Here is a 19,107-nt window from a genome sequence, read left to right on the forward strand (position 1 = left end):
AGAGGGCCTTGCCCTAGAGTGACAGAGGAGACGTCACGAGGCTGGAGGTGGGAAGATAAAATGTCAGATCCTGGACAGCGTCGTACTTGGGAGAAATAACAGATATGGGCTACGGGCCTGAAGAAAAAGAGATTGTTAGTGGGCCGAAATGCATCCCCCCAAAAGATAGCAGAGTCCTAAGTCCTAGTACCGGCAAATGTGACCTCATTTGAATATAGGGTATTGTAAGATAATCAAGATACAGTCATTTATATGACCAGTGTCCTTATGAAAAGGGGAAATTTGGACCCAGAGACAGGCACACACAAAGGGAGAGCACCAGGTGACCGTGAAGGCAGAGCTCACAGCCCAGGAGCATCAACGTCCGCCAGCAAACCACCCCGAGCGAAGAGGGGGGCCTGGAACACATTCCCCCCCCCACCCCATCCCTCAGATGCGACCAATCCTGCCAACACCTTGATCTCAGTCTTCCAGCCTCCAGAACTGTGAGACAATGAATGTCCCTTGTTGAAGCCGCCCAGCCTGTGGTACTTTGTAAATGGATATGTGAACATAACGGTTCTCTGGACAGCTGGGTGCAATACTTTTCCACAAGAAGTTCACGGGGCGCTGGGAACAGAGGTAAAGGTAACTCAGCCTCAGCACTGCTGACGTTTCATCATGGGGCCTGTCCTGTGCCCTGTACGATGGTTAGCGGCATCCCTGGCTTCTATCCAACAAACGCCAGTGGCACCCCTCCCCCCTTTCAACTGGTAACAGCCAAAAATATATCCAGACATTACCAAACACCCCCCCACACACACCCCTGGGAAGCAAAATCTCCCTTGGTTGAGAATCACTGGGCTATGGCCGGTTGGCTCAGTGGTAGAGCATTGGCCTGGTGGGTAGATGTCCTGGTTTCAATTCCTGGTCAGGGCACAGAGTAGAAGTGCCCATCTGCTTCCCCTCCTCTCCCTCTCTCACTTCTTTCTTTCTTTCTTTCTCTTTCTTCTCTTCCTGCAGCCATGGCTCCATTGGAGCGAGTCGACCCAGGATGCTGAGGATGGCTCCATGGCCTCCACCTCAGGTGCTAAAAGGAACTTGGTTGCTGAGCAACGGAACAATGCTCCAGATGGGCAGAGCACTGCCCCCTAGTGGGCCTGCCAGGTGGACCCCAGTCAGGGCACATGTGGGAGTCTGTCTCTGCCTCCCTTCCTTTCACTGAATTTAAAGAAAAAAAGAAAAGAAATAACTGGAATGGAAAGAAAATAGAGTTGTTAAACAAATAATTACTTTTTAAAATTTAGTTTCACAAATATTTGTGGAGCAATAACTGTGAGCTGGGCTCTATGCAAGAGCCGAGAGTTCAGAACTGAAGGAAGGGCTTAGGGAACTCCGAGCCCATCGGGGCGGCTTGCGATTTACTGCAACACTGCCGACAAAACATAAAGAAAAGCTGCTGCTGACGAGAGTGCGGTTATGTAAGCTAAGCTGATGTTTCTGTGCATACGCTTATTTCACATTACTCCAAAATAAAGCCACATTTCCACAGGCTAGAGGCTATTTCCCCCGAATTTTCTTCTCACCTTGTTTATCCTGTATTTTTTATGAGTTCGGGGGGTTATTACCGAGTTTTCAACAGTTATTAGACTGTGCCTGTGACATAATTGAATACAGTTTTATTACCTCAGCAAACAGACATAAATATTTAATTCTTCTGCTCCACATTTTTTTTTTTGGGGGGGGCTAGTAAATTGGTTTGGGGTTTGCCCATAGGATGGGTACCTTCTGCAGCTCTGACTTGACTTTTTATCTAAGGCGCTATTAAGCACATCAATGCCGCTCACATTTCTAAGTGGGCCATCTTAAAAAAAAAAAAAAAAAAAAAAAAAAAAAAAACAATGTAAAAGTGTCGCATCCAAAACGAAGTAGCAGGTGGAATTTCGCTCCCTGTTCCTGATTTGATCGGGCAGCTCGCCTGACAAGCACCAGGGCTGGAGGAACCCTGTAGCCCGGCTCCCCGCAAAGCTCAGCTGGGAAACATTGGTGTCACTTCAAAGAGCCTGTGTGGACATCGCTTCTAGGGAACAGCGGAGGCCCGGGGAATAAACAGATAGCCCTCAGCTATTAGTAATGGGATGTGGAAACAGCATGTTTCTCGGGTAGTGGCTGGCTGGGTCCGCCCGCCGAAGACACGGTTTCCATCCGCAGCAGTGAATTCGCCTCAGGCATTTGTAAACTTCATACTAATACGGATGGTTAACCTGCCATCTGCCTTTTTTCCCCCTTTTTGGTATTGATGGGGTGGGGGGAATGATATTAAATGGGGAAGAATTTGAATGAATAGAAAGTTCCACCCACTAGCTATATGATTTGAAAGGGTAACCAAGCAACATTTTTTTTAAAAGTAATAGTCACTCAATTTAGCTAGGAAGCAATGGCTAAGAAAGAGCTGTTATTTAGAAAAAAAATACAATAAACAAATAGGGTTTGAACTCTCTGCCCAAATGCAAAAATGCTAACGCTGCATTTTTTTTTTTTTTTTGTACTTTTGATTTATTTTTTAACCAACACCGACTCCCAGGGATGGAAGTTGCATCAAGTTTATTAAGTAATTCAATTCCGTACAACGCGAAGCCCCTCTAACTCTGTTACCATGCTAACAAGCATAGCACCTCTGACAGACTGGCTGCCGGGGAGGGCTCATCCCACTGTTTTTGTTTATCCAGCAAATTGTAGTTTTGTTGTCTGAGGGAATTGGGGCCAGGGGAATTTGTAGAGAAGTATAATAGAGAGAAACTTCACTGAGCACAAAACAATTCTTCTCGAAAAAAATTAACCGCTTTGATTTCATCCCCTTTAAGCTTTCCTGCATTGTAAGCGTCCCCCAGCGGGCGAGTAGGTGTCTCTCCTCGCCCCCCGCCCCCAAGGCAGGGGCAAAGCAGAGGGTCCCTGCAACCGGAAACGCCAGAGAAGATGCTTCCCCAAGCAGTAGCCGGGCCGAGATGGATGGATTTCATAAGCTTGCCACCCGAGCCTCACAGAGCACAGGGTTCAACAGCAGAAGCCTTGGAGATAAGAGCACACCCTTGTATTTCTAATGCACGCAGTGTGTCTGGATGGTGCTTACACAAACACACACACATATACATACATACACGTGCACACGACCCTTTCATTCTGATTTCTTTAAAAATGTTTTAGACTTTTATTTATTCATTTTTAAAGAGAGAGGAGAGAGAGAGAGAGAGAGAGAGAGGGTGAGAGAGGAGGAGGAGCAGGAAGCATCAACTCCCATACATGCCTTGACCAGGCAAGCCCAGGGTTTCAAACCCACGACCTCAGCATTCCAGGTCGACACTTTACCCACTGGACCACTACAAGTCAGGCCCATTCTGATTTTTAAAATTATCTAAGAAACAAATGGATCAAGAAATGTTGTATGTTTTAAACATTGGATACTATTCAGCCTTATTTAAAAAAAAACAAAAACCAAAAAACAAAAGGTAATGCTGCCCTTCGTTATTAGATCCCCCCCCCCCCCCAGCGGATATTATGTTAAGTGAAATAAGCCAATTCACAGAAGGACGCATGCGGTACGGATCCACTTACAGATGGAATCTAAAATAGTCAGACTCTGTCCTGGCCGGGTAGTGCCGTTGGTTGGTTGGTTGGAGGGTCATCTCAATATGTCAAGGTTGCAGGTTCAATCCCCGGTCAGGGCACATACAAGAATCACATAATGACGGCATGAATGGGTAGAACAACAAACTGATGTCTCTCTCTCTCTCTCTTGTTCTCTCCCCGCTTCCCATCTTTCTAAATTCAATCAATAAAAATTTAAAAACTAATAATAAGATAAAGTAAACTAGTCAAGCTCACGGATGCAGAGAGTAGGACAGTTGTTGCCAGCGGCTGAGGAAGGGAGAGGGGAGGACTTGTTGTTCAATGGGCATGGGGTGTCGGTGACGCAAGATGAAGAAGGCCCAGAGACCCGCTGTCCAGCACCACGCCTGTCGTCCACAGCATGGCACTGGGCCCTTAAAACTTTGTTATGATGGTAGATCTCAGGTTAAGTGTTCTCATAAAAAAAATAATAATAAAAAATAAAATAAAAGAGGCACAAGCAAACTTTTAGAGGTGAGGAGTAGGTGTTCCCTGGATGATGGTGATGATATTATGGGTGAATGCACAGGTCCACATGCATCAATTTGCATCCATTAAATATGTGCATTTGGGGGCATATCAATTATTCCTCAATGAAGTGGTCAAAAAATTACCCGAGAAAGACCTGCACTTCAGGGCGAGGAAGGCACAAATACAAACATCTCAGTTTCTGCTTTGGCTCCGTCAAAGCACGGGGCTGGGTCACCCCCTTGTCTCTGTGCCACCTCAGGTTGGGACATACAGTTGTCCCCTTACCCACTGTCTCATATCCCACAGTGTCAGCTACCTGTGCACAACCACAGTCTGAAAATAGTAAAGAAAAAAATTCCTGAAATAAACAATTCCTAAGTTTTACAATGTGCACTGTTCTGAGTATGGTAATGAATGTCACACCTTCCCGTTCCGTCCTGCCAGGGACATGAGTCATCCCTTTGTCCAGTTTCATACCTATTCAGTGCAGTTCGATGTGGGCTCACACACAGATTTTTTAGGGCTCCTTAGGTAGCTATCCCGTATAGCCTCTACAGAGTCGTCACTGACTGATGGCCTACCAGAACGGGGTTTCTCCACCAAACTGCCGGTTTCCTTCCACTGCTTATCCCACCGAGTAATGTTATTCCTATGAGGTGGCGCTTCGTTACAAACGCGCCGATATTCACATTGCACTTTGGTCACGGATCTGAATTTAGCGAGCCACAGAACACACTGAACTTTCCTCTGTACCGTCCATATCTCGACTGGCATGGCCATGGGCTGCTCTGCTGTATACACGGTGTTATGTCATCATCTGCGCATGCGCACATGCTGTCACATCATCCTACAGAAACTGGGAGGGTTTTCCTTTTATTTGGTGCAGATTTCACATTTCTATCGTCTTTTGTTGCTTTCCTGTGACCGGTCAAAAGTGCACCATGACTTTACGGACACACTGTATTGCTAGGAAAACACATAGTATTTATATAGAGAGTTCAGTACTATCTGCAGTTTCAGGCATCGACTGGAGGTCTTAGAATGTACCCCAAGAATAAGAGGGACTATTGTATCCAGGTTGAGTTTTGCGAGAGCGCGGAACCCCATTAGAACGTGGGCATCGGATTTGTAGAAATGTACTCCACCTGCTCCCAGCCTTGTTGAGTAACAAACATCTGCCATAATCCAGAGGCTCTTCGCCTCCTGTGTCCACGGTCCTCTCCACACAGTGCGCTCCCTTAGGTCACAGCCCACCTGGTGGGGACAGGGGACAGGACGGCTCTTCTCCTGGGACCGGGCGGCAGCAGCCCTCCGCGTCCCCCCTCCATCACTCCTTCGCTCTGCACCATGTGCTCCTTCCCTCCCCTGTGTTTGCTCTGCCGCCTTCACAAACGTTCTGAGAGGCAACTCTTTATTTGTGCTGTATGTAAAGATAACACCGGATCATCTAAAGGAATGTCTGCAGGGACAGTTACAGAAATTGACCAAAGCTTCCCACCAGGTTCATGGTGCGATAAGTCATCATGGGTCCCTTTCTGGGACTCACACGGACCTCACCTCACATCTCATCAAAACGGTTCCTTGAATCATGCGCGATTCCACAAGCATTCGCTGACCACTAGGCACTAAATAATTGAAAGACAAAGAAGAAATGAAGGCCGATTTAGGGATATTTTGGAGTGGAATTGGGGTAACATAATCTGCCTCTGTTAGAAGGTGAGCAGTGGTCTCCCTGCACTCCTGATGCATAAGCACCAACCTCCTCACCCAGCCCATAAGACCCAGGAGCCGGAGCCGGGGCCTGCGGACTTCACTGTACAGTCAGCTCTTCTCTCCACAGAGCCCTCCTGGCTGCCTCCTCATTGCTCTCTGCCCAGTTCATGAAATGCGGTGTGAGCCCTCCAGTGCCCCGACTTCCACACCGGGCTTCCCTCCATTTGCTTGGTCTTCTCCAATTGCTTCCCTCCCATTGGAAAGACTCCTTCTCCCCTTTGTGAACAAGAGAGATCCTTACTCACCCTTTTCTATGACAGTTTCAGAGACACCTCCTCTGAGAAGCCCCCCTTGAAGTTCTGGTCCAGGCTCCTTTAAGACAGACTCTCCCAGATCCCTGTTTCTTTCCGTAGGGGCTCTCGTCTCGGTTTGAAGTGATACATTAATCCCACTGATTTGTTTCTTTAACTCCCTCTTCCCAGCTCCCAGGTAAGTAGGGGGTAGACAGAATCTACACCGTTAAAATCTGGCCCATAGTGGGTGTTGTCAGTCAATGTCTGATGAAGGAAGAAGTGAATGAATGGAGAATAGTATGCCATCTAGCGAGCATCACTAAAGCCTATATTCAGTGCCCATTCCTGTGGCAGTGTCCTGATGGCTGGGTGGGCTCAGGACTTTTTTTTTTTTTTGAAACCTGACTTGTATGGAAACCACTTCTCCTTCTTGGCCTCCTCATTATGCCCAGGAAGCCTTCCCTTCAGATATTGCCAGAGTCACACTTGTTTTGATGAACAGAACCCCTAATAGAGTTTTACCATGAAACCCATATCAACTACCAATGGTGTTCCCCAGCAGTAGTAAGGGACATAATAGGAACAAGCGGGAGAGCCAATCCAGAAAACTGGAGTCGTGCGGACTTCCACAGATTGATGTGCAGCAATCAAGAAGCACGCAGGGCGGAGCAATTAATATCCCGAGGTCTTAAAGCGCCACCTACCAAGTTGCAACAGTCCGGACTTCGGGTATGACACCTGATTTTATGTAGACAGATAGACGCCGGCATTGAGTAGGCAACTTTACATTTCCGTATGTCAGGTAAAGTACAACCTTAAGCATATTCTGAATAATTCATTCAGGCAAAGGTCTGATAAACAGATGTCTGTAAAGCGATAGTTCTGAAGGTGGCATTTTCCTGACATGGAAAAAAAAAAAATCCCTGCTTAAAAGCCAGATGGCAAATAAAGCCCCGTTCATCACTTAGGTTCACACGGGGAACCCCAGCCCATTTGTCATCAATTCCCACTCTATATTTAACACAGTAAATAGAACAGTGAAGTATTATGTCTCTTCCTTCTCAATCCGTCTCAACCACCAGTGGTAATCTCTGCTGGGTCTGCAGCAGTGTTTACTTCAAATAAGCAAATGAGCTTCCATGTAACAAATTATCTCTTTGCAGAAACAACAGAAAATTCTGTACGCTCAACTGTTTTGAGTTTATTGAAGATTGCCAGAAACAGATTTTGCAAAAACGTATTATTTCCTCTCTGCCTCTCTCCCACCTTAATTGAGGGGTTGAGAGTTCTGTTACATAAGCAAGAGCCTTATCTGGATTTGCTTAAGTGACTATGAACTTGTTATCATTCTGGGTCAGGCATTATGGTCTCAAGGTCACCCTGTCTAGGGCGCTATGTACCTTCTTGGGCTCTGGTTATGGTCTCTTCTCCAATTGTATAGTAGAGATGTCCTGTGTTGTCCCTTGACTCTGGACCCAGCCCACACCAGGTGGGATACTTCTAGGATGAAACGTCTCTTGACTGGCCATGTGGCTAATATGCACCCGGGGTGAGAGATGAATTTAGCTATAGCAGGTCAGGAAGTGATTCAACAACACTTGGGAAATTGATTTGATCCCCCCCCCCCATTCCTTCTTCTCTATACACACTTATTAGAGACCTGTGTTCGACACTGTGATGGGAGAAATGAATGAGCTAGTCCAGTGGGAAACACTAAGTCTGTCAATAGACAATTTATAACTCAGGGTGGTGAGCTCCACTTAGAAGTAAGTGCACAGTGGTCATGCTAGAAACACAAAACCCACCTTTCGATGATGTTGGGAGATGGGAGGAATACCCAAAATTCTTCCTGGTTCTAAACAATGTTCTGGGAACCCTCCTAAATTGCATTCAGGCAATAGGCAGATGTTTTTCTAGCTCCTATCACATGCAAGATGCTGGGGATACAGCAATGAACAGGACACTGCCTCATCCAGCTCACACACTAGAGAGGAAAGCAGACATTCGACAGAAATGACACGAGCAGCCAATTAAGAACCGCAATGTGTGTTGTTAGGGAAGAGGAGAGGGTCTTATAAGAGATTAGAGAGCAGCTCCCAGTTTGATAAGAGAGCCATCAGGGAGAAAGTGACACTGATTCTGAGACCTGGAGAATGGATAGGTTGATGGCCAGGTGGAATAATGAGAGGGGAGCATTGAAGGCAGAGGGAAGGAACAGCATGTGTTGTGACGCTTAGCACATTGGTCAAACCAGAAAAAGACCAAAGTCTCTCAAAAACAGGAGCAACGGAAAGCAACAGAGGATTGTGCACAGATGAGCAGAGGCCCAGTCACACGAGGCCACACCAAGGAACGTGCTTGCAATGTAAGAGCAATGGGAAACCAATGAACATATTTAACTAAGAAGCCAGGTAGTAGCAACACGATCAGATTTGTGCTTGAAAAGGTCCCACTCCCTAAAGGAAGCAGGACAACAGGGTTCCAGAGTGGCTACAGAAGGATCCTACATGATTTTGTGGCATTTCAGGGGGGGGAGAGGATGATAATTTGGACTAGGATATTGGTGGAGGAGCTGGTGAGAAATAGACAACTTGAGTATGTACTTGATAATGAGATGTTTCAATGTGACTCATCGGCAAGTGAATTAATCACTCTTCCAATTCACCATGCAGGCCTTGTTATAACGATCAACTACAACACCAATAATAATAACAACAACAAAATAATACCTAAGTCTCATTAACTTTCTAGGTTCCAGGGACTATTCTAATAACTTCATGAGTATGCACGGATATGATTTTCCAACAACACTGAAAAGTTGGTAACTTGCCTATCTCGTTTTGTGTACAAGGAAATGGAAGCACAGAGAAGTTAAATAACCTCACCCAGGTTCGCTCATGTTAAGAGTAAACATGAGCAAAATGCCTGGGGCCAGAACAAGGGAAAGGAAATCTCTCCTGTTGCTAACTTCCCATCCGGATGCTAGTGTCACTCACTTATAAGATGTTACTGTTCCCTACGACTGCAATGAACGGGTTTATATACTGCCAATAGATAAGTACAATATCATATATAAAAGTTGAGAATGATAAAAGGCTTTTTAGCACGAGAGTGGCACAAAATGAAACAAATACGATTAGAATGCCTGATTGGAGCACCCACAACAGTCAGAGATTTGGTCTCAGTAGTAGTGGCTTTTAGTTGTAATTGATAGGAGATGACTGGTGGGTGAGGAAACAGTGCATTCACTTGCTATTCTCTCCTAACAGCTCCCTGGCCTTCTGCTTTGAAAGGCAGGGAGAAGTTTCACTTTGCAGGAGGGCCTGGGAAGCATCCTTTGGAAGCAAGCATCAGGGAGGGAGGAGACCAGGACAGAGAAAGGTGACGGCCAATCTGAGCTACTGTCGTGGGAGGACTGCAAGGTCCCTTATTTTAAGGACAGAGCACCTCATTGCCCCCTTGTCTACCAGATTAACTGCATGAACTTTGCCCTTCGCACCCTTACGAGCAGCCCCTGAACCCTACAAAACCAGTCAGCAGCAGGAGCATGAGAGGCAGTTTTTCGGACCTGCCTGAGTCCCCTGTCCTCTCAGGTGGCTGGCAATTTGAATAAAACATGGTCTTATACACCACACAGACCCATCTCTGTGATCGAACGTCAGTGATGAGTAACTGGAACCCCAGCACGTTCCAGCAACACACCACGTGTTAGGCAATTTGTATATACGCTTCCATGAAATACTCGGTGAGGTAGGAATTTTTACTTTTCCCAGTTTACAGACTGGGGAAATGAGGCTCACAGTGTCCAATAACTGTCCCTGAGATCTCATAGCTACTCAGAGAGAGAGAGAGAGAGAGAGAGAGAGAGAGAGAGAGAGAGAGAGAGAGAGAGAGAGCCAGGATTTACCTTCGGGTGTTTCTGCCTACAAACCCTTTGTTCCCAAGATGGCATAGCAAGCAGTGGACTCAGGGCTCCTGACAGACCGACAACCGGCCACCTGCTGCTGATTAAGATGGAGATATTGTCATGCATCGTCTTGGGGATAATTCTGAACCAAGAGGAAGTCCATGCCTGGGGCAGGAGAATGTGTCTGCTGCCAGAGAGAAGAGGGATGTAGGGAAATCATACAAGGAGTGCACACACGTACACACACACACACACACACACACACACACACACACACACACACGGCTGAATGAGTTGGAAAGACTTGTTGTTTTGATAAATAGTCCGTTCCTCTTTACCTTCCTCCCAGTGACATGAGCAATTTCTACACTTTGCAGCTCTGACGGCAGCACCCGTGTTCTCTGCTTCCATTGTGCCCGCACTTTGTTTTTCAGTTTGTTGCGATAAATCTTTAATATAGACTGAATTATGAGTTTTAAATAATTGATAGAGCTGACTCCAACTGCTTCCTGCCACAGCCATGTCTATACTAAGCTGAAGCTTTGGGGGCTGGGTGTACTCAATACCCTCACACCCTCCAGCCTTCACCCCACCTCGCTCCTGCTCCCCCGCCCCCCTACATTCAAGTAGAAGCAACACTCTGAAAGGTCCAGGGCAGAGGTGGGCAGACGGCAGCTTGATGAGGGTCCGGAGATGGATGTGCATGGGTTGGTCATGGTTCAAACTCCACAATAGGCTATGAACTTCCTTAATGGCAATTGGCCGCCATTATGTTATGACGTGTGATTTGGCAACAAGGTGGCAGGTTGTGGGCTTTTCTTCATTCAACTCAATTTTCTTGAATAGCTACTAAGTATCAGGCATGAAATAAGCATCGGAGAGGCAACACTGAGCAAAGTAGACATGTTTCCTTTGTCTGTGTTGAGCCGATACCAGAGTTAGAGAGATTATTATTATTTTTTTAATTACACCACCATTATAAAATTGTAACTGGGTTAAGTGCTATGAAGGGAGACGGTGTGGTGTTGCTAGTACATATCCTCTGTCTCAGCAGACACGTAGGGTGGGAGGATGTCCCCAGGGGCCCCAGGGGACCTGGGGTAGAGAATGTAAGGGGAGGCAGAGGGCAGACAAGCTTGGATCGTGTGCAGTTGAATAAGTCATAGTAAGAATTTGGTCATTTTCTTAACTGCAGGGGGAAGTCACCTCCTGCGTTAGTCTGTGTAGGGACGTGACCCAACCCACACAAATGTTCTCTACTCTAGCTTAGTGGATAAGAAGTGGGCTTTTGGAAATAGCCAACCTGGGTTCGAATTTCCACTTGACTTTCTAAACATTGTCACGTGTGGGCAAGTTATTTTCCAGCTTCAGTTTCCGTGTATGTCAAATAGGAACAGCCCCGCTCCCTCCCTTCGTCACGTGCTGTCAGCACTTGGTAAGCACGTGTGTGGGAGACTTGGTGCTTAGCACCTGGTGCTGTCCACAGGTCCGCCGCTGCTGCTATTGCTATGGCCACTGTTTCCATGGCTGTTTCCCTAGAGATGAGTTGTCAGCTGCCCTCAGAGTTGTAGCTCCCTTTCTTCACTTCCTTTCATTGACCGTATCTAAGAAAATGTAGCCTATTTCCCCTGCTCATTTCTTCTCATCGCTCTTCCACTGATTTCTACGCCTGGTCCTCAGGGCCTTGATTAACCCGGTGACTGTCACTGCACTGACATAGTGTCAGTTGTGTCCCAGTACCGTTCCACGTGCTGGAGATACACCCTGTCAAAACCGCTTAGGAGAGTGAGTCCTAGCACGATCTCCATTTTACAGATGGGGACACCGATCCCAGGGAATCGTCTGAAGTCACACATCTGAGAAGCGGCCCAGCTGCGATTTTCACCTGTCCGATGGCTCCACAGGGCTCAAGAGGCTGCCTCTCAGTGGGATTCATCCCTCTTTCCTGGGAATGCAGTCTGCTTGTGTATATTCTCAGGGGTCTCCTTCAATCATCTTTTATTTCCTTTACCAATTCCTCCTTTCCCCTCCTTTCCACAAAACATCGGTGCAGTCGGGGATCTACAGCTATGCGTCTTTGCCGTCACTGTCTTCTTCTCCTTTTCCTCCTCCTCCTCCTCCTCCTGCTTTAAGAGTTTGGAGCATAGATTCTTCTCTTTGTCAATCTCATACAGGTGCCTTGTAGGAGCCACTGGAGGAATGAGCGCTTTGTATTATGAGCCATAAGTTCATCCAGCGGGAAACAGACATTTAGAACAACTAATGGCGGAGGCAGAGGAAGAGGGTAGACCAGTTGAGCCCTCCACTCCCGGCATCCCTTTCCGTGTTTACTGAGGCAAGGCATTCAGAGAAGGAGGCTTGGCTCTGCATTTCCTTTCCATCTACCAGGGGATCCTGGAAATTAGGAACCAGTAAAATCTATCATCTCAGAGGCTTTGACTTATTCCTTGGTTTCCAGAATGTCGTAAAAGTAGATGATTTTGCTAATATTTGTCATATTCTTTGATGTGGTGTTTCTTTGAACCGAATTTCCACAGATGAGAGAAAAAGGCTTGTGTTTTGTCTTGTTTTTTGTTGTTGTTGTTGTTGTTTTTGTTGTTGTTGTTTTTTATTTTTTTTATGGCATTAGATTGTTGTTCTAGGGTTTGTGGTTGTTTTAATTTTATCTACAACCAGCATTTAAAGCTTATGAAACGTCTGAAATCAAGTGAGTTTTTTTTTTTTTAAGTGGCAATTTTCAGAGTCTTCCTTAGGTCTGAAAGGGTGTGTGTTGCAAATTTGAGACAGAAAACATTTGGAAACACCGAGACACTTAATTTTAGCTGAGTGAGCCACATGTTACTTATGAAACATCTATTTTGAGAACTGCAGCAGAGAATTAAACCTGACACTTCTTATTCTGGTCTACTACCTTCACTGATAAATAAAATAAAATTACAAACACACAGGGAAAGTGGCTTTTAAGGATACCGGAAAAAAATGAAGTAAAGGGATTTCATCTAACCTGATGCAATCTGCTTGTAACTGCTTTTCTCTTCCTTTCTTTTCTTTCTTTACAAAAATATTTAGTTAATTCATAAATATTTTAGTGTTATCTAGGGTGTCGGTTTAAGGTTTCCTGAGATTGCATTCAGGAGCCTGAAGGGGTCAGTATTTGGAATTGGATTTCAGAAAGGCTTTTTGTCTTGGGATTATGCTTTGGGAGTACCTTTAGCTGGAATGAACAGAGAGAGGGGTCTGAGCAGAAACATGAGATAGAATTCTAGTCTCAGGATAAGAGAAGACCCAGGTATAGAATCAGGAAGGAACTCTCAGAGTTGGAGAAGGAGCCAACACCTCTGTTGGGGCAAAAGAGATCTTCTGTGCCACCAGGTCATGAGGTTGATCCTCCAAGTCACCCAGAGCCACCTAGAGGAGATTGAGTGTCTCTCTCTCTCTCTCTCTCTCTCTCGTCACATGAGCAGCCTCCCTTATAGACAGGCAACGTGGAAATGCAAATCAAATTGCCTCTTAGAAATAGAGACATGTTAGAACGTTGTGTTGAGGTGACCAATGCTGGCTGTGATGGAAGATGCAGTAATGGGGAGTGGAAGAATGACTTTGGAGGAGGAGGCGATAGACAAGGTTGAGGAGATAGAAAAGAGAGATTATATATATATATATATTTTTTTCTATCAGTCATGTATGTATGTATGTATGTATGTATGTATGTATGTATGTATCCATCCATCTATCCGTCCACCTGTCCGTCTGTCCATCCATTCATTTAGTATTACCCACAAGAAGAGAAACTACCATATGTCAAAAGCTGAATTTGGAGATTAACAGAAGATATCACAATTTTTGGTTAATTAGCATATTCTAATGAAACCATTCCCCGGGTCAGTTCTCTCTCTGTCTGTGATAGATGACTGTTGGACTACCTGAAATGTCCCCCGGTGCAGCCTGTCCCACTGGTCCTGTACTATTAAATATACATTCTGTCCATGGTTGTGAGTTTTAGGTATCGAGAAAGAAAAATTTTCACCAGAGGATGTAACTAATTTTTGTGTGTGTGTGTGTGTGTGTGTGTGGGTAAATTAAAATCTCTTAATTTATTAGAAATATCATTAAAAATAAACTGTAGTTTACACCTTAATAAAGTACAGGGATGATCTTCTCAAGATAATGCTATATTAGAGGACCAGCCCTATTATACTCTTTTTTTTTAAGTTTTTTTTAAATTAACTTTAATGGGGTGACATTGATAAATCAGGGTACATATGTTCAGAGAAAATACCTCTAGGTTATTCTGACATTTGATTATGCTGCATTCCCATCACCCAAAGTCCAATTGTCTTCTGTCACCTTCTAACTGGTTTTCTTTGTGCCCCCCCCCCCTATGTATGGAATCATATAGTTCTTAGTTTTTTCTGATTTACTTATCTCTTCTTTGATCTTGTAGAAAGATATGAGAGAAGGAGTCTGGGATTCTGCAGCCAAAATTGGCTTTGGGCCTCATGGACTTGATTTGAGTTCTCTTCTCTGAGCTCAGCACGGTTCCCTGACTATTGACATTTACCAGAGACATCGACGTCACACGGCTACAAGAGTCGGGGTTCACAGGGAAGACATTTCAATGAACCGGGTAATTCCTAAAAGGATGTGCAAAGGCATTTTTTTAGCTTGTGCTTTAATAACTCGATAACGCTTTTAGTTGACCTGTGATACTTCTTATATCACACTGAACAATTTAAAACAAAAAGACAAGCTTCCCACCATGTTTTGCTGGGAGAAGCTATGTTTCTTTAACAGTCCTTGCTTTCCTGTGAGCACGTCCATTTCCTCTACCCCAATGCCACTGGCCACTCACGGTGAAAAGGGTCCTCTGGCTAATGCAAAGGCGATTCGCTCTGCAGGGGTGAGCTTCTGAGAAGGGGAACTGAGGGTACAGTCTTGAGCAAGCCTTGAAGTGAAAGATTACGGGTTTCAGGGACAAAACCGGAGCCAGCCCCACAAAGACTAGAATGATCAAGAGACAAAGATTGTGACTAAACAGAAAGGGGAATCACAGAAGTGAGCAGGAATGTACACACACAAAACTCCCCAAAACCACGAGGGGAGATGAGAGAGAGAGAGAAAGAGAGAGAGGCTTTGAGAATACATACTTCTGACGGTTCTACTTCCAAACCAAGTCCCCCACTGGGCTTCACTTTCAGTCTTTGCATATTCAAGATACCGTTCCTATCTCTAAATAATAATCTCTTCTTTTAATTGAGTTATATTTAGAGAGATGCTGGCCCTTACCATCAAAGGGCCTGCCTGAAATATATCCAATGTTATCATGAAACACTCAAGACTTGCCGGAGCTCTCTGAGTGTTTTTGCTTGGCCAAAGGCCATTTATTTTTTATGACGCTGCAATGGGAGGGGGTCACCAGGAGTGCCCATAATCACCAACCAAGTGCCTTAGGGACATGGGTAAGATTTCGTTTTATTTAAAAGAAATAAAGAAAGGGGATCTCTCTTGTCCACCTAACAAATTCACACTAGTACAACAGAACATTCCAAGTACACGACACAGAAGATTCTCTCTTTCCCCAGCGCATCAGTTAGCAGGGTCAAATCCAAATACATAAACATGACCAGCCATGGCCTGGCTATCCATTGAGTGGCCACGGTGGCCACGCGCACCATCCGCGGCTGGCGCGCCTGCACCCTGCTTTGGGAAGCAGGCTCTTGCTGAGACACGAGGCTGAAGACAGACTGCACTTTTATGCCATGCTGCCTTTCCCTGTTCAGGTAAAGGAAACATTATGTATGTTTAAGGAAAATGTTGTATTAACAACTTGTTAAAAACTTGCAGAGATGCAGCAAGGAAATGAACAGGGCCAGCTTCAGCAATTTGAAACAATGTTGTCGAGGAGTGTGATACTGGAAACTGAAAAAAATTTACCAGTAAAAGTAAAGAAGTAAAGGACTAATTAGTAAGACTGGATTTGGAAGGCTGTAGCTGATCTCTCTCTTTTCTATCCACCTTGTTATCGACGTGGTAGCACAGTACATTAGCTCCCCCTTGCCCATGGGGACATGTCCTAAGACCCCCAGCATATGCCTGAAACTATGAATATAGTACTGAACCTTATAAATACTATGCTATTTTCCCGGTCCATGCATACTTATGATAAATCTAATTTATAAATTTGGCATCGTAAGAGATAAACACAAATAACTCATAATAAAATAAAACAATTATAATAATACACTGTAATAAAAGTTATGTAAATGTGTTCTCTCTCTCTCTCTTTCTCTGAAGACTGATCTGATAACCAAGAAGGCTACTAAGTGACAAACTGGCAGTCAGCTTAGAAAGTATGGACTCACTGGACAAAAAGATGCTTCACATCATGGGAGGGACCTAGTGGGACAGTGTGAGGTTTCATCACACTACTCAGAACAGCATGCAATTTAAAATCACATGACTCGTTTCTTTCTGGAATTTCTCATTTATTATTTTCAGACTATAGTAAACTGTGGGTAAATAAAACCATGAAAACTGAAACTGTAGATAAGGGGGGACTACTGTATTAGGTGGAAGAGGCCAACGGGTGTTGGGTTTCAGAAACCGGACAGAGGCTGTATTTGGTTCATACGCCTTGGCCCCTAAACTACTCTAAGGTTCGATGTTTTCATTAGAGGTAATACCACCCGTCTTACCCAGTTGCTGTAAGATGGAGTTCTTAGAGACAGACAGTGCCTAGCAGAGTTCCTGGTTCATATTCTGTAATTTATAGCTGCTATGAATATTGTTTCCATCATCATCATTATTATTAATATTATTATTATTAATAAGAACGGGTGTATTGGTATCCATAATAGAATGCATCACCACGCTTTGACTGAAAGCCGCTAATCAATGAGTGGCTGTTGGAATCAGTCCTGGCTTCAAGAAACAAAACATTTATAAAGTGACCGGAGGACATGATGGCACAATGGTGAACTATACAAAGTTGCCGTCCTCAGAAAGTTCGGATTTGACGGGTTAGAGACACAAAAAACCAGGAGAGTCAGACAAATTGTATGTTTGAATTATATTTAAACATAGACACCGGCAGGCAAGAGTCTGTTGAAGGTTTATCAACTTCACAATTCCCTGACTTCATACTTTCTATTTAAAACTCAAGGAAGTCTGCTAATGGTTCTTTTCACTCCCACCAACGTTTCCAATAGCTTCTCAAATAGAACAGGCAGTGGGTGTAGAAGGTGAAAAGAAATTCAAATCAGAGGATGATGGTGCCTCTGTGCACTGCTCCTGTTCTCGGCTTGGAATGAGCGAATCAGGTGAAGAGCTACCTCAGCGAACTGGCCGAGAGACTAAATGGGGGAAGAAGTCCCCAGATAGGAAAGACACTGCTACAATAACCAACAACCATCAACAATGACCATACGGATGACAGCGGCCATCTATCTGTCATGTTCCCATCCCAAAAACCCAATTGCACATTCTGTTGGCTTTCATAACAAGCGTTGTAGTTAGTGTACGAGAAGATTTACAGTGGTTTCCCCCAACTTCTCTATCTGCTGGAGTTTTAGTTTTTGCCGTATCACTTTACCACCTATTCTATTATTTACTTGATATTTTTCTACATCTCACTCTTTATCCTAAACACGATGTACTTTTTTTTTTTTTTTGTATTTTTCTATAGCTGGAAACCGGGAGAGACAGTCAGACAGACTCCCGCATGCGCCCGACCGGGATCCACCTGGCATGCCCACCAGGGGGCGACGCTCTGCCCACCAGGGGGCGATGCTCTGCCCCTCCGGGGCGTCTCTCTGTTGCGACCAGAGCCACTCTAGCGCCTGAGGCAGAGGCCAAGGAGCCATCCCCAGCGCCCGGGCCATCTTTGCTCCAATGGAGCCTTGGCTGCGGGAGGGGAAGAGAGAGACAGAGAGGAAGAAGAGGGGGAAGGGTGGAGAAGCAGATGGGCTCTTCTCCTGTGTGCCCTGGCCGGGAATCGAACCCGGGACTTCTGCACGCCAGCCAACTACTGAGCCAACCACTGAGCCAACCGGCCAGGGCCCACGATGTACTTTTTAAAATCTATAACAGCAACTGAGAGCATAAATAAAAAGCTACTGCGCAAATATATATATATAAAATCAGTCTTATTATATTCTAGGCATTACTAGATATAATATATAAGTCTGTGGTTATTCGTGTTTTTGTTTCCAATACCAGGAACTATGCTAAAAAGAGAACCGAGAAGGGAAGAACTATCTCACGACGTATTCTGATGTGACATACTGCTGTGTCTGCAGACCACCTAAGATCAACGTACACAGCTCCTAAAACCTCGCCCGCCCTTTGGATAATGCTGGGTTTGAGAACCGAAGGGGCTAGCCCCAGGTGACCCAAACCATTTCAGTACAGCTAGCTCATCAGGCATTTATCGGGCAGGCAGGAGGTGCGAGGCGATACAGCAGGTGACGGCGAGGGGGAGGGGGAGCTTGCAGAGAAGAATTAGCACTCCTCCAGCCCTCCCAGGTCTCAGACACTACTTGAGTCTCAGACAAGCAAATACTTTGAACATCATCAGACAAAACAGATGAAGCTCCACTGCCCTAAGAAATGGCCCCATCTAGCCTGTGGCTTACGATGAATGTTCACGTTCCTTCTTGCTGCCTGTTCATCTCAGGGCATCATGACTTTCGCTCCATGCCTCAGATAGGGCCCCCTATTTAAGATATCACTGGTCAAAATGAGGTATAGGCTGACTTAAATATTCTGCTTGGAAATAACAGATATTATTTCTGCTCATACCTCATTGGCCAAAGCAAGTCACATGGCCAAGACTGGCAGGAATGGGATAGGAAAATAGAACTCCTGGCAAGGAAAGGCATGCAGGGTAGGCGGCTTGGAAGGAACAGTGAATTTCAAGTAATACAATAACCTATCGAATAGTATAGGGATGCACTGGAGATTTGAACCCAGGTTTTTGGAATTCTTGCCCACTGTGATATCCCCATGACCAACCTGTCTCTATAACAAGAAAAACACAGTGGAATGTGAGGGCACCCCCATGTCTCCGCTGAATCAATT

General features: G+C 45.1%; 1 protein-coding gene across 1 annotated transcript in view; it reads right to left on the bottom strand.

Moving 5' to 3' along the window:
- The window catches only part of RBFOX1 (RNA binding fox-1 homolog 1), a 1,119,122-nt gene that overhangs the window by 752,572 nt on the left and 347,443 nt on the right, over nt 1–19,107 (bottom strand). The gene's annotated exons all lie outside the window — the stretch shown is intronic.

Source organism: Saccopteryx leptura, chromosome 4, assembly GCF_036850995.1.
Source record: "Saccopteryx leptura isolate mSacLep1 chromosome 4, mSacLep1_pri_phased_curated, whole genome shotgun sequence".
Taxonomy (NCBI): Eukaryota; Metazoa; Chordata; class Mammalia; order Chiroptera; family Emballonuridae; genus Saccopteryx; species Saccopteryx leptura.